Raw genomic sequence first — 17,177 nt, forward strand, 5'->3', positions numbered from 1 at the left:
GCAGATAAATCGTATAATGGCAACCAACATAAATCACAAGTTAAGATGAAAGTTTCAACACACATCATAATATCAGGACAGATGTCTTGACATCATCTGTTGACATAACACATACTTACCAAACAAAAAAGCATGAAAAATCCAATTGCAGAATGGTAAATAACACAAAATTGTTAACCCAGTTCAGTGCAACGACACCTAATCTAGGGGCTACAAAGCCAGAAAGGAAATCCACTATTAGCAGTATTAGTTCAAAGCCTAAATAGTCCCATTTTACAACTTATTTCTTAATCACTACCCAATGCTACTTCTACCTAGAAATCGACATCTAGATATGGGAAATCCCCATTCCGCTTCCTAAATGACCTCATTGATATCTAACAGTCTCAATCCCAGTGACTGCATAAAAAACAATTAAATTTAGAAGATTACACTTCAAATACAAAATACTTTGCTTAAAAGCTTCAACCAAGAACAATACTCATCTCCATGCTTAAAATCTTTAAGAGTGAGAACAACAACTTGACTAACTCTCAAGTAACAAACAGTCTACCACACAATATCAAAAGATACATGGGTGACTGAAAAACACAAGAGACTCTCAAAACCTAAGATTTCTAACCTTTCCCTAATTTTACAATTGCGAAAGACTTAATACATTGGGTTAGGGTTCTCTTTAAATAGTCTTCAGTAGTCTATGGACTTCGGAACCATTTCCTAATTATATTTGATACACACGCTGAAAACTGTAACAAGTCTGCAGATAAATCTTTTCGAATCTTGGAACAAATCTTCAAGTTTCCTAAATTTTCCAATCATCCAATTTTAGAAATTTTAATTCTGTTAGAGATTTGATTCTATAGTTCCAGATTAAACCTTCTAGACCAGCGAATATTATTGATATATATCTGAAACAAATATCACAAAATTAAAACAAATCTGTCAAGATTTAAAATAACATGTACTGATGTTTTGGTACAGAATGTCATGACATATGTTTGAACATGCATCTTCAATATAAGCTCAAACTCTGTTCTATTAGTATAATCAAGATGTTACGACATCTTGCTCAGTATATGTCAGAAACCATGTTTAGCAAAATTGTTGTCAACCCTAAAACCATGGAAAACAATCTCCCCTTTTGAAAATTTTGGCTAAAACAACCAAATCACAATTAATTTAGGAGATAGGAATAAAACCACAATAACAACACAAGTTTCATGAGAACATGTAAACTTTGTAAATTCTGTAATCATATAATTACATCATCATTAACACAACTCAATAGCTTGTAAATCAGACAATCTCTTTAACACAACTTAATAGCTTGTGCGATTAAACACAAGCAAATATCAGGGATAACATGCTGTTTCAGATCTATCCAAGAATACCCTCACAATACCAATTCTTGTCACTGAAAACCAATTCTCCCCCTAAATTTGAAGAAGAAACTTTTCACGAAGCACATGTAAACCAACTTGAACTCAGACTTGAAATATCCAAGTTCATCTCATTAGAAGAACATGCAGCAGAAGTAGCAGACATAACTCTGCTCACAGTAGCCAAGGTTCTTCATAGACCTTAACATTCAGAATGTTAAAACATCTGGTAGAACATCCTGTACACACTAGCAGAAGTAAAACAACAGTGGCAGCAACAACAACCAACACTAGCTCCCCCTAAATAATTGCATATACCAAGCAACTAAAACATACTCTTCTAAATAACATGTCAAGACATGTGCCGTGCAACACTCTTTACTACTACTACCAAAGACACCTACTGAAGAAAAAAAAACAAGAAACAACATTATTTGTGTGTTTTTTTTAATTTGACTGAAAATAGAAAAAAAAAACTACCCAATTCTTCCATCTTAGTCCTTGTAGTTGACCCAATCTTCATCAGCATCTGAGTCAGAGTCTTGAACATGATTTTTCTTGGAGGACTTCATCTTTGACACAAATTTCTTCCATGTTACTTGTGAAAACCGGGTCGAAATCATCAGATCAAATCAATGAAGTCGCCATCGATTGTTTATTTATCCCAAGAGATGGGAAAGGAAAAACATCGAGTAAAACCTAAAGGGAAAAAACAAACAAAGGTCTTACGACCCAGAGAAAGGGGTAAGGGTGTCGGTTAAGGAAGGAGAAGGGGTTAGCACTCCTCACGTCTGTCGTACTCGACGGGATCCGCTCTTGTTAGTCTAAATCTAAGGGTGTTATCTAAAATTCTAAACCTAAAAGCTAAAGGGAAACACACAAAAAAGGAAGAGAAAAGAAACACGGGGAAAAGAAAAAAATATTTACAAAGATTGTGCTCGTTCAGGCCCCGCGACCTAATGCCTACGTATCCCTATTAAGGAATCAGAGCAGCCGTAGTTCGGCTTACAAGTTTTTGTATGTTTTGTGTTTTTTAAAATGAACGATGTTAAACGTCGCATTCCACTGCTGCTCGACCTTTGGAGACTTACACAATTGTCGTGGAAAGGAATTAACATGTTGTTAAAAAGAAAAGGAAATTGCCCAAAGACTCCTAAATTAAACCCTAATGATCTAAACAAGTGAAAACCAAATGCCCCCACCTTGTTTGGCTGTTTTTTCCCACTTTCTCTGCAAATCCGCCCCTGCTATCTTACCACGCTTCTGAGAAAAAGAAAACAAAATAAACCGCCCTCTCTATCAACCTAAGTCTCTCTCTAATCTCACGCTCAGACTCTCAATCGAAGCAAACAACAACGAACCTCACACCCGGTTCAATCTCTCACGCTAACACAACAACAACAACAACAATTAGACTCATCTCTCAGTCTCGGTTTTCAAATTTCCAGAAAAGAAGAACAAACTCGTCGTCACTATTCTCTACGGCAAGCACGAATCGAACAACAATATTCAAATTGAAGGCATAACAATAACAAGAACATCTTATTCAAGTTTAATAGCAAAAAATCAATGGTATTTCAAATCAAACAATGATACATATCAAAGCAAGTGTAATCGAGAGGTTCAGAAGAAAAACCGACTCCGAATGTTCTCGGAGGTGACAATCACGAGTTGAAATCAATTCCTCTTCTCTACCCGCTTCTCTTCGCGTTTTGTTATTGTTGTTGCGGAAATGATGCAGGTGCGTGAAGCCGTTTGGTAGTGATGAGAGTATTATAGCTCTATTACTGCGAATGTTGTTAGTGGTGACATTGAGGAGATGATTGATGGAAACGATGCAGAGTTGATGATGCTGTTGTGCGTTTTGATTTGGATACGTTGCAATGATTGTGTTGCAGCTGATGAGCACTTTTGTGATGTGGCTACCGATTATCTTTGCGTGATGAAAGCTGGCTCAGAGATGGACGTTTAAATTAATTGTTTGCGTGTTTTCTGCTTGCGGATTGAATCTAATGCAGATTCAAAGGTGAATTCATGATGGAGATGATGAAGTTGTGTAGTTTGTATGGTGGTTCAAGGGTGAATGGGTCAGTGATATGGTATTGAGGGCTCGTTTATTTTGGCTTTTTTTTAAAAATGATTTTTATAGTGTTATCAAATTTTGCGAAAAAATTTTTTATAAAGAAATTTTTTATAAAAGCTTCAAATGAAAAATCTGTTTGAATAGTTATTTTTAAAATGTGATTTTAGGTATTTCATCTATTTATGGGAAAAAAATTTGGATATCAAAATTTCAAAAAATCACTTAATTTTGAAGCTATTTCAAATAGATTTTCATAAAAATCATTTTTGAAATACAACTTTTTGAAAAAATTATGATTTTGACTAAGTTTTGGTCTTCAATTATGTATGTTTATATTATAGGATGTCAAATTAAGTGTTTCATTTTAGAAAAAACGAATATAAAAAAACTTGTAATATTTTGAAAAACGGTTTTAGAAAATCTATTTTCAAAAATACAAAGAAAAAATCCATTTTTTTAAAGTTGAAACAAACTGGCCCTGAATCTGAGGGATTTTATGGAGATGGATTGAAGGCACATGAATTTTGCAAGTGAGAGTTGTATTGTAGAGGAAGCAGAATTTTGGAATTAACTCAAGAGTTTGGAGGAAGTTTTGATATATCTATGCAGAGTATTATTGCTGTTTTCTTCCTCTTTTCTGTGAGCTGAATAGTCTATTTTATAGGTGAATGAGAGTGAGAGTTGGGGGGAATTTTTGAAATAGAACCCTTGCTTGCTAAGGTTCCTTGTGCCAATTTAGTGTACTAATTTTTTCACTTTTTAATGTATGTTTTTGTTTTGGCTATTTCAATGTAATCTTTGGACTGTTTTGGGACAGCAGAGTTGTTGTATGGTGCATGCATGAGAGTGGTCCCAACAAATTTCAACTTCCTTTTATTTTCTGTAACTTGAACAAAAGCAAAAATAGTACTAAAAAGATAGAAAAAAATGGTTAGTAATCTACAATATAAGAAAGTTATATGCTCTGGAAAAGACTGAATTACCCCTTTTGTTCTACAGGCTGCCACGTGGGTACCTACGTGGGTACCTTGAATGCTCTTCTTTCTTTCTTTCTAACTATGCACGTATGTCAATCTACCAACTAAAAGATATTCCAATAAATCTAAGTAAAAGCTTTTTCAATAATATATTTTGTAAATCTTTCTTGAAAACACAATTTTATCAATTCCCACACTCCAACCTTTTTCTCTTTGATGTCTCTCTCTCTTCCATCTCTCTGATTTCTCAAACCCATCTTCCACCTTTCTCTGTTTTTACAATGTCTTCTCTCTCTTGCTACATCATCTCTTTCTATTTCTCTTCTTTCATATTGTTTCAATCTTTCTATTTCTCTTTTTCTCTCTTCTCTTTTTATCCGACGACTGAGTCTTCTACCTCAACCTTCCCCCTTCGTTTTCTTCCTCACCTTTATTCTGTAATAACATCATCACCATCCTCTTCTAACTCTTTTGTGGTTTGTTTTTCAGGTTATAGACGGATCGAGTTTTGCCGGTGAATTTTGAAGCTAAAAAAGTATGGGTTTTGTTTGGTTTTCTTATAAACTTAGGGTTTTGATTCTGTAGATAGAATTTTTGTGGTTGATTTGATGATTTTGTGGTTTATTTTCCAAGTTATAGGCTGGATCCGGTTTTACCGGTGAGTTTTAAAAAAATGTTGTTTTTTAAAATACAACATTTCTTCTATTCGTTTTTTAAGCATTATTTTATTTGCATTTCACTGATAATTTTGGTGCTAATTTTCACAGTTCTTGACTATAATAAGATGAAGCAAAAACTTTCAGATCTGGAATGAGACCGTGTAAAATTGAAACGACTTCTAGCGGATCTGAAATTGAAACCACGGGAACATCGGATCTGAAATTGAAATCACTGAATTTGATATCAAAACCACCAGATTTGAAATCAACTCTCATCTTCTTCATACTTACAAGGTCTGTCTATTCACTTTTGCCATTGTTTTCCATGTTTTGATATGTGCAATTGTTTTTTAATAACTGGGTAGCCAAACCAATGAGTTATTTGTTAAATAAATCGATATGTTAAAATTTATTTATAATTGTAACAACAACTATAAATTTTTTATCCTAATTATTTTTCTGTAAGTTAAATGTAGCAAAGATTTGTCAAATAATTATTATTTTTTAAAATATTTTTAAGTTTGTATTTTTAATTTATGTTTGAGATTTTAATTTGTTATATGTATTGAATAGGATTATGAAATGGAACAATGGAAGGATGGTATCCAAATTCAAGAGGTATCAAGAAGATTATGAATTTGACATCAATAGTATTTGTTATATTGTAATCAATTATAGATTAATTCAAAATGGATATTTGTTCTTTATGTTAATGCAACTTTTATTATTATTCTATTTGTTGTACCCTTTGTTTATATTTGTTACTGCAATAATATATTATTATGATCTTTAATATGAAAACAATATTATTGTCTATCTTTAATATTAATTGCATCTTGAAATATTTTATTTCCAATTATATTATTGTCTTTCATATTATTGAATTTTTAATTGTATTGATGACAAAAGGAGAATATAAAAGTGAAGTTGTGAGATTGGTGGTAGTGATGAGTGAAACAATGATAACATGAAGAAAGTTGTGAGAGTGATGGTGGATCTCAATACTATAAAAAATTAAATTGTGATAAGAGAGAGATTAGACATTTGCTTGGAGTTGGACAGCTACAGCAGGCTACATCATGAAAAGAAAAGAGGCACACGGCTCCATTTTTTCCTGTCAGACACGTTTTCACTATAGTAAACTTACTTTTGATTCTATATTGCACATGATTTACATACATGCACTTTCTTAGGAACACAACAAATTTCTGCATCATTTTTTTTACATATCTAACTCATCTAACATTTCTAATAACATTTTAATAACAAAAATATATTTTGTATTGAAAATTTTATTGATCGGAATGTTTTTACGGATACCAGACAGTTTTCTATACATTCAATTATTATTATTTTACGGGTACCAGACATTTTTCTATACATTCAATTTTTTTATGGGTACCAGACATTTTTGCATACATTCAATTATTATTTTTTCATGGGTACCAAACATTTTTATACATTCAATTATTATTTTGTCATGGGTACCAGACATTTTTCTATACATTCAATTATTATTTTTTTACGGGTACTAGATATTTTTCTATACATTTAATTATTATTATTTTCACGGGTACCTGACATTTTTCTATACATTCAATTATTATTTTTTCATGGGTACTAGAAATTTTTCTATACATTCAATTATTATTTTTTCACGGGTACAAGATATTTTTCTATACATTCAATTATTATTTTTTCACGGGTTCCAGATTTTTTTCTATTCATTCCATTATTATTTTTACGGGTACCAAACATTTTTCTATTAAAAAATATAAATCTGAAACAAATGCGCGTCCAGTACCAAAACCCGTGCAGATGCACGGGTTTGTTACTAGTAATAAAGAGAAAAAAGAGAACTAAAACAAATTGATTTAAACTTTAATGATAATTCGTAATTAAATTAAAATTAAAATTTACAACAAACATATCGATGAATGAAAGGAAGGACAATTATAATCACATGAATGCATGATATATTTTTTGTAATTTAATATTTGATTTAAAATTCAATAAAAATTCAACATGAATTAATATTAAACTAAAATCAATGTTAAATTTGATTTTTTTTTTTAAAAAGTTAATGAATGATGAATGATTATTGCCTATTTTATAAAATCAATGCAAATGAATAATTTTATGGATAATAAGAAATTAAATCGAGATATGCATTAAATGGAGAAAAGTTCGGGGCAAAATTTAGGGTGCAATAGCTGCCCTGATTTAATTATCTTTAGTCAAGTAGCTTGGATGACTTAGTCATCTAGTTACCAGTGACAAAAGGTAATTAAATACTAAAATACCTGAATTTTTCCTCTTGATGCAATGCCATGATATGTTATGAATGTATGGACTTTATTTGTTTTTTGTTTTTGTATGATATGATATGAGATAGACTCAAATCTCTGTGGGGAATATAGCGCCACGAGAGATAAACTAATGATGGAAAGAGTAAAAAAACTCGATGAAAGAGATAGCAGAATAAAGGTGACAGACATCAGAGATATTCAGAAGAGTGTTGAATAAACTCTGGAAAGCAACATGTGAAGGTGGAGAAAAACACAAGAAATGGGGGATTGAATTGTGTTCTTTACCAGATTAAAATTCCCTTTCTTTTTAACGTCTTTTCTTTCTTTCGTTTTACCATTTATTGGATTATGCTTTTGGTGTTGTGGAAGCATGTGGAAGTAGAACTACATAACCAATGAGATGTTCATTTTAACTTCTGTGTGTCATCAGAACTTCTGACTGGTCTCAGTACACTTCTAAAGAACTTTTGCTTGAATGTTCTAAGTTAAAACGAAAAGTACAGAAAGTAAAAGACACATTCATTTTTATCCTGGTTCACCTTCTGAATAAGGCTACCTCCAGTCCACCTTCTTCAGGTGATATGCCTCTGTCTAGAGGTCTTAATCCACTATAACCAATCATGATTACAACTGCACGATCATCCGTCGTGACTAACAACCTGCACAACCAACTATTGTGACTAACCCTACACAAGCTACCCGAGAGTGACTAACCCCTAGATGACTGAACCGTTCAGTGATCTCATCTTGATATAACGTTCATCAATCTAGTAACCTGCACAACAACGCGTTGTGACTAACTCCCTGCACAGCTACCTGCTGTGACTGACTGCAATGGACTGTTCAGTGATCTCCATGAGATATAATATCCATTGACTCCTGGACTCCTGACCTTCACTTGGTCTCCAAGAGATTTTCACAATGACCGCAACCAATTGTCTTCTCAAGCTTCTAACCTTAACTGGTCGCTCAAGGCATCTTTTGGAGATTACATGAGTGCTTCTTGTACAAGCAGATTTTCTCCTAATTTAAGTACATATATTTATGACTCACTGACTAGAAGTCACTTCTAGAGCCTAAGAAATAACACACTTTGAGCAACAACTCTATGTGTTTTACAATTAATTACAAAAATAATACATAATCTTGTAGTCTTCTATTCTTGAACTTCTGGATGAGATCTTCTTCTTCTGAAAGCAGATAAAGAGCATCAGCTCTTATGTTGGTTGCTTCTGTCTTGATCTTCATCTTATTCTTCAATACTGATCATTAAGCTGATCACATCTAATAACACATTGATTAACATCAGTAAGCATGAAACACTCTAAGAGCAACAACTCGGTGTATTCAGTTTCCTCTACTTTTCAACATGATCAATTAATGCTTGATCAAGTATTCTTGGATGTCCCCATCTTCTCCAGTGGAGCATTCTGAGAGCATGTAGGTTCAGCTTCTTCATCCTTTGAGAGTTTCTTCATGGTAGGCATATGATGTATATTTCAATATTTAATCACCATACACATAGTGTATGTTACCTCTAATGGGGCAATTGAATTAGCTTATCAGCTTTCATGTTCATGCTCTCCATTTCCATCTTTCTTCACACAGGCATGTGTTTAGTGTATAACAACACTGTGGATTGATCACATACATTGTATGTGTTTCCTCTTGTGTATCTTCTGATGTGTGTTTGCTTTCTCACACATTTTCTCTCTTTTGTAAGGTACAGGCATATGATAAGTGCATTTCAACATTGTTGCTTATCACATACAGAGTATGTGTTGCCTCTTGTATCTTCTGATGCATGTCTTCATATTTCTTCAGTTTGATGTACATGCTCAGCTGCTTCGTCTACAGATGCACAGATGCATTCTACAGATTCTTTCTTCGTCTTTTGTGCAGAATATATCTTTGGTTGCACACTTTCTTCTTATCTCCATGGATGATCATCACTGGATATTTTCTTTTTCTCTCCGGATCCATTCAAAGGATGGATGATCACTCACTCTCCATTTTGGATAGATTTATTCCTCACTCTGTGCAGGATGGATGGATTCCATACACGATGGTCACCCCATACACATCAAGTTTGAAGTTTGATTCTATTTATAGCTTGATGAGTTACCGTTGGAATAGAGTCGTTGCAATCTTGTTGAGTATGGTTTTGAATGCTTCGTATTGATTGGCTGCATGTGTCCATGACAGAACCTTATCCTGATGTTAGTCAGTGGCGTGCTACTCTGGTTTTTCTTTTCCAATGTGCTGCATGTAGCTTACTTCTTCTTTTAACCTTGGGAATTGTTCCTTTTAAATGTTGTAACCGTTTTGCATGTGATGATGTTTCTAACGGCTCTCCCTTTGATTCTAAGCTCTTTGTATTTTATTTATTCTGTATGCTGAGTTGTAGATTCTCCATTGGCTTGTACGTGACTTCTGTTGGTATCTTGCATGTCACTGCGTTGTAGCTTCAGAACTTGTAATCTTTTTCATATATGATCTTCTTGCTGTTCCAGATCTTCATGTATCTGATATTTCTTTTTAAACTCTTTTGAATCTTCTGATGCATTTTCTTACTCTTTTCTTGTTTTATGTAAGCGTTAGTATTGCTTGTTCTTCTGAATGGTCTTGTTCTTCATTGCTGCTTGTTTTATGTTAATCAGAACATCTGATGAATGATGTTTAGCTTTGTCAATTTTCTGGATGTTTGATTTCACATCTGAGCCAGTTTATGAAGTAGTCGCTGTACTCTTTTTCTGATGAATCCTGTATAAGGTTTATATCATAATATCTGCACACTAAATGAAACCATTAGTGATAAAATTGTTACTCACAAAATATGTGCTTGTTATCATCAAAACCAGATTTTGAACATAGATTCTCAATCTTGTTCTAACAACATGAACGATCATCGAAGTCATTCAGAAAAGCATTGAATAAATTTCGGAAAAGAATCAAGCACATATAGAAAAGCATTGAACGTACGAGAAGCAAACATCAGAGATATTCAGAAAAGCGTTGAATAAACTCTGGAACACAACATCAAAGACACTCAGAAAAAGCATTGAATGAACTTTGGAAAAGAATCAAGTACATCCATAAAAACGTTGAACGTACGAGAAGCAAACATTACAGATATCCAGAAAAGCATTGAATAAACTCTGGAAAAGATCGTCAAAGACATTCAGAAGAGCGTTGAATGAACTTTGGAAAACACATCCAGAAAATCTTTGGATGGTGTTCTTGTGTCAAAAACTAAATTACAAGGAAGCTTGCCCTTAGAGGCGAGGGAAGCTTGAAAGAGATGGTGTTTTTGTGTATATTTGGGGATATGGAGGTTGTATCAGAATACTTCTCCAAGATGATTGTCTTGCTTATCCCTCTTGTGGGAGCCCCTTTTATAGATACGTTTGACCTTCAATGCCTCATTAAAGAAGCGCCTTTTGGCCTTCCAACGTTAGAGACATTGGTTTCATCATTGAATGCAAGGCTCAATGATGATGTATTTAATCATCAGTTACGACCAACTTGTGCGTAACTTCCATGCGTTATCTCCGAGTTGTGCTGTGACCCCTAGTATTCCTTCCCTACTCGGACTTTACCGGTACCCGGCTAACACTTGTTCATGACTCCTCGGTCTCCGGTCATAATAACCCGGGTAGACTCATACGGCTACTCACTCTGGCTTGTATACTCGACCAGCCTTGGAGGTTATCGTTGGGTTAGGTCTATGAGGCATGTTCTAGGAAGTTTGTCTCTATAGGCCGCGACTTGTAAGAATCTCGATCCCGGAATAAGCACCCCGAGTATATGTTCTCGTTTGCTGAGAGGATGTACTCGGATGAAGTCCTCAGATTCTTTTATAGCCGTTTGAGGACGTGTCAGTGGAGCGAAAGGTTGCATGTATAGCGATTTTCTAGGCTTGTAATGATGGCTTTTTATGGGAAACGAGTATTTCTAGGGGAACTGTTCCACTTAGCCCTCATTATTACATTTAAACCCTATAAAAACCCTTTCATTCCAACGCTTCTTTCCACCATTACCGTAAAGCGACACTGTTCTTCCTCTTTCAAGCCCCCTTTTTTCAAAGCAAGTTTTTTAAATCTCAGGTATTGCTTTTCCTTCTTTCTCTTTGCTCTTCTTAATTCATTTTTGTTTGTGTAAGCGTATTTTTAGAAAATGGCACGCATAGGTAAGTACCATGAACTAATAGCCAAACCCACTAATGCTGTTGAGAGGAGAGAGTTGTGGGATTCGATTTTAAGGGACATGTGTCATACCCCGATTTTTGACCCTAAGATCACACATCATTTGCATAACAATCATCAATCAAGAAGTTTTAACTTAGAGTTATACCAGTGATGTTGTGCTCAATCCATCTGCAAGGGAATCATCGAGCACCCATGTTTTAGTCTTGTATATATTGTTCTACTAACCAAAATACCAAAAATATTGCCTTGTGCTTTTGTGTGTTTGTGTTTTGTAGGTATCAAGTCAAAACATCCATCAAAAGGAGCATTTTTCAACATTTTCACTATGCAAATCGATTTGCATAAGGTGTAAATCGATTTACACAACTGATTCTGCACCAGATTTGCTTCTGCCATCAGTGCAAATCGATTTGCATAAGACAGCAATCGATTTGCATAACTGTTTTTGCCCCAAATTTTGCCTTTTTCAGCTATGTAAATAGATTTGCATAAGATGCAAATCGATTGCACCAGTGCGGATTTGGAAAAATGAAGGCAAATTTAAGCTTTTTGAAGTGTTGACATCATTTGCAAGCATGGGAAGCATGACTTAGTTCTTACATTTGATTCTCTACATCATTTAATCATAAACCCTCATGTGATTGCATCAAGACCATTGGATTTCATTTTGGCTCCAAATCCTTTTCCCAAGCCTAATTCTATTTTCCAATCCTAACTCCAAGCCACAAAATTTCCCAAGCCTAATTGCTATAAATTGAAGCACTCCCCTCTTCATTTTTCAAGCTTTGATAGCCAAGAAACTTATTGCAAATTCTCTCCTCACCTCTTCCAAACCCATCACTCAAAGCTCTTTTTCTTCCACACAAATTAGTGAGTCACATCTTGAACCTCACTAATTTAGAGCTAAACCTCAACATAAACACTACTTTTCTTCATCAATTGTGAGAGATCAAGGCTTGTGGTTGTGTGTTCTTGAAGAAGATTCAAAGTTTGTGAAAGATTTGGTAAAATTCTAGATCCATTCCATAATTCAAGATGTGATCCATTGTTGTTTATGCTTGATGCACCTTTGGTGCTATATTGATGAGATTTGCTTGCTTACTTGATACATTTTCGTGCACAAATTGATCCAAGATCACAAGGTGTTTGGTTTTATGTTTAAACAAGTTTTTTCTCTTTATTTGCTGTTTTTTTGAAAACTGTGTTGTGCAAATCGATTTACATCTTGTGCAAATCGATTTACACAACTGAAAACTGCGCAGATTTTGAAAACAGAGTTATGCAAATCGATTTACACTCTGTGCAAATCGATTTACACTGGGCAGAATGCTGATTTTTGTGGTTTTTGACTTGTTTTTGGTTCTAACTCATCTTCTACTCCATTCTTTTGATATTTTCTTTGAATCACAAGTTAGAGGCCTAATTTCTCTCTAATTTCAATGGACTTAGGGCGTCGATAGGATGAGAATCCAAATCCGCAAAATTATGTGATTGAAATTATGGATGAAAGGAGCTTTTAATGTGGTTCCATCTTTTACTTCTCTTTATTTTGATCGATGAAAGTCTTAATACCTTGAGAATTCTTATGGATTCTTGGTAAAGACTAGATCACTCACCATTTTTCTTTTCGTGCGGTATTGCTTTCGGAGAGTGATCTACATATCACTTCTCTCGCATGCATTAGCACATAAAGTTTTGACCGGCCTCGTTGTAGGGTGATTTCTACATAAATCACTTGGCGATCTGCTTAACATAGCGCAATATTTCGTGTCCCGAATCAAAAAGATCAAATATGGAAGAGAATTGTATGTGGTTGATTTAAGACTTATAGAGGTTTATCGTGTAGTCGCTATGATTTTATCAAGCTTCTGATAAATTTCTATTGAATTTAAATCCGAGTACATCCTTCACTCACCATCGATCTTTCCTACTAACTTTGATAACATACTTGACAAGCTTCAAGATGGTTATCTTTAACATCTAACAATTGACTTTAATTTCCGCAATTTATTATATTGCTCTTTATATTTCTCGCTTTATCGCTTTATTTTATCATTTCATCATAATTACATTCCACTATTTTTTCTTTGTCCATTTGGACGTTTATATTCCGCTATTTTCTCTTTGTCCACTTGGACATATGTTTATGTTTCCGCCATTTTCTTTTGTCCACTTGGACCATACTTTACTTTTATGCTAAAACACTAATAAACAACAAAAATCTAAAAAACACCTAAGGCTCTCTTTTGGACTATTGGTTACTATCCTGAGCATTTTGGAGATTCGGACTTATGGACTTAAGACCTCTGGACCCTTATTCTGTTATTACTCTGCTGTTATTTTGTCTGTCTGGCATTGGATTGTTGTCTGTTTGTGCATGCAAGTATTTCCTTGAAAGCCCTTGATGGTTAATTCCAAGGCATTGATATAAGGATTTTACCCGAAAACAACCGTTACTCTGCCCGATTTTCGTCAGAATTTTAATGTGCTTAATGCGAAGTGGTGCTAAGATAATAAATTCATCTGGATCCCCAAGTGATAATGTTGGTTTAGTATTGATATTCCAAAGGATGGGAAATCTACCTTGACTCACAATGTCAAGTGTTGGCTTCTTATTTCGGTTAGACCGTTTCTTTCCTTAGCTTTTATTTTACGCAATAGGATAGCCTCTTTATCTCCTCCCACTTCTTAAATTTTCAAAATCTTCTCTCTTTTTCAAAAATCTTCTTATGTTTGCAAACCTTTCAAAACCTTTTCTTTAAAAAATATATTTTGCCCTTAGTGGCCTTTTTTTCAAAAGTTTAGACACCATTAATTGTCGAAACGAGTGGTTATACCCCACGATTTTGAAATTGATTGATATAATGAGATCTTTTCCGCGTGAGAGAGCTAGTGGCATACTCGTCGATTTTATCCGAGTTGGAGCCCTTATTTCATTAGCGATGCAAAGAACTCGTTTGTTCTCATGCTCAAGATCAATGGCTGAGTATTTCTCTCCGACGACGATAAAGTGTTTATTCGTTTTAAAATTGTTTTCCCTTTAAGCGGAACTACATTAGCTTTGACTTCTCCATTGCACCGAGGAGGTATGTAGGCCCAAGGCTTAATGTCTTGCCGAGCTTATTTTAAAAATAAAACAAACCCTTTTTTAGCACACACGACACAGATTTTCAAAAAGGTTCCTGTGGAGTACCACAGATATGAGGGGTGCTTAAAACCTTCCCCTTATATAATCAACACCTGTACCTGAGATCTCTTTCTTTTTTTAAAAACAAAACTTTGGGTTTTTCGTTCTTTTCCCTTTTCCTTTGAAAAAATAAAGCGCGGTGGCGATTTCAAACGGAATATTGATTCGAGTCAATGCCATGGCTTCGATATCAGATTTTCCCCGCTACAGAAAAATGGCGACTTCACTAGGGATCCGGTTTTAAGTGTGTTAAGCCTATTTTTGTTTATCTGTGTGTTTTATCTGTATATATTGTTGTGTGCTTTGTTTGTTTATCTTCTTTTTTTTCTTTTTGGTGCTCGATGGTTCCTCTGTGATGAGATAAAGTTCTAACCCGAACTTTGGTGAGTAACTTGAGATAGGAGGTGGTAAGACCAATAGTCGCATGTCAGGAGCAATCCTTACCATGAGCGTCATATGGTGGAACCCCAATCAGTGGAGGCCTCATGGAAGGTAGTAGAGGTTGTTACGAACCATCGTAATAACGCTATTACTTTCAATAGTGAGTGTCCGTAGAAGCTGAATGGCCTAGAACCCTTTTAACCAATCTAAGCCTTTTTAGGATGTAGTGCAGAAACAAGATCAAGTACCAATTTGAGCTTGTTGTCATGCGATACTACGCTCAGACGAGGTCTTTTTAGGCATATTATTGGCGCCCATGAGCAATTGTGCGTGTCGGTAATATCCGATAGAAGATTGAAAACTCTGGGAACCTTTGTAGAACCCGATTGGCAGGAACAAAATTCCTTAGATCACGCCTTGTGGGATGGGTAGACCCATGGCTCCATGCTCGTGACGTCGAACCTAAGAACCTGGACTGTGTGATTTTGTGTGATTTGATGTGATCTTGTGTGCTCTTGATTGTGATTGATGCATAAACCATGCATTCATGCATTCATAAAAATGACCTTCACAAATGGTTTTCAAGGAACTTAGAGACATTTTTTGTAAACATCACAGGTACCATGGATCGAAAGAGAAGCATCAAGAAGTACACTTTCAGGAATTCAAGTGCAAAAGAATTGAAAGAGCTAGCAACTTTGGTTCCTAATCTTGACAACTTCAAAAGTCGTTATGGGAAATTGATCTCTATCTTGAAGACCAAAGTGGAAAAGGGGATTCTTGAGACTCTTGTGCAGTTTTATGACCTGATGTATCATTGTTTCACCTTTCCTGATTATCAGCTTATGCCCACTTTGGAGGAGTATTCTTATTGGATTGGTTTGCCAGTTACGAATGACATACCGTTTAGTGGTCTGGAGAAAGAGCCTCAGGTTGATGAGATAGCAGAACTTCTTCAGTTGAAAATATCAGATGTGAAAGCAAACATGACCAAAAAAGGAGGAATTTGGGGGTTGACTTCTAAGTTCTTGATTGGAAAGGCTTCTATGTTGGCTAGTAAAGGAAGTATGTTTGCTTTTGAGACATTTTTGGCCTTGCTCATCTATGGTTTGATACTCTTTCCCAACATTGACAACTTTGTCGATGTTAATGCTATTCGGATCTTTATGATTGGGAATCCCGTTCCTACTTTGCTTGGGGATACTTATCATTCCATTCACCATAGGAATGATAAGAAAGGTGGACTTATCAACTGTTGCACTCCTTTGCTCTATAAGTGGTTTATTTCGCACTTACCTCAGACTAAGAATTTCTTGAACAATCCTGATGGTCTCTCATGGTCTCAAAAGATCATGCCTCTTACTAATGGGAATATCCATTGGTACAATCCTGCTTATGACATTGGTGAGATTATTGATCGTTGTGGAGAATTCCCTAATGCACCTCTTCTTGGTATACAAGGAGGAATTACCTACAACCCCATTCTTGCAAGGCGTCAATTTTGCTATCCCATGAAGGAGCGACCCGCTAGTATTCTTGTGTCAGGAATCTTCTATCTTAATCAAGATGGAAATTCGGATATGAGAAATCGGTTTGTGCGTGCTTGGCACCATGTTGATAGGAAGAGACATTTGGGAACGAAACAATGTGTTGCTCTCAAAGACTACACTGATTGGGTTCAAGCTAGAGCTCATACTTTTCAGATGCCTTATTTACTCGAGGAGCCTTCTCTACCCATTACTCCACCATTATCTTTCACTACTCCTATTGAAAGTAGCGAGGGGCATCTAGAGCTCGTGGCTAAGATGAGATTGGAAAGAGACGCTTGGGAGAAGAAGTTTCATGCTTTGGAAATGGAGAATAAAGAGTTGAAGATACATTTGAAAGAAAAGGATGAAATGCTTGATATACAAGATGGTTGGTTGATGGAAAAGGATGATCAAATCCGTCATCAAGAAGAGTTGCTTCAACAACATGGTGAAAAGCGAAAGAGA

General features: G+C 35.2%; 1 long non-coding RNA gene across 2 annotated transcripts; it reads left to right on the plus strand.

The window, feature by feature from the left end:
• Positions 1-4,594: 4,594 nt before the first annotated feature.
• Positions 4,595-5,828, plus strand: LOC131614113 (uncharacterized). Of its 2 annotated transcripts, XR_009287628.1 has the most exons (4): positions 4,595-4,974; positions 5,073-5,097; positions 5,207-5,392; positions 5,672-5,828. It is a non-coding gene; the product is annotated as an uncharacterized LOC131614113 (long non-coding RNA). The 2 variants fall into 2 exon arrangements; XR_009287629.1 differs by lacking the exon at positions 5,073-5,097.
• The last annotated feature ends 11,349 nt before the right edge of the window (positions 5,829-17,177 follow it).

The sequence above is a fragment of the Vicia villosa genome, linkage group LG1, assembly GCF_029867415.1.
Source record: "Vicia villosa cultivar HV-30 ecotype Madison, WI linkage group LG1, Vvil1.0, whole genome shotgun sequence".
NCBI lineage: Eukaryota > Viridiplantae > Streptophyta > Magnoliopsida > Fabales > Fabaceae > Vicia > Vicia villosa.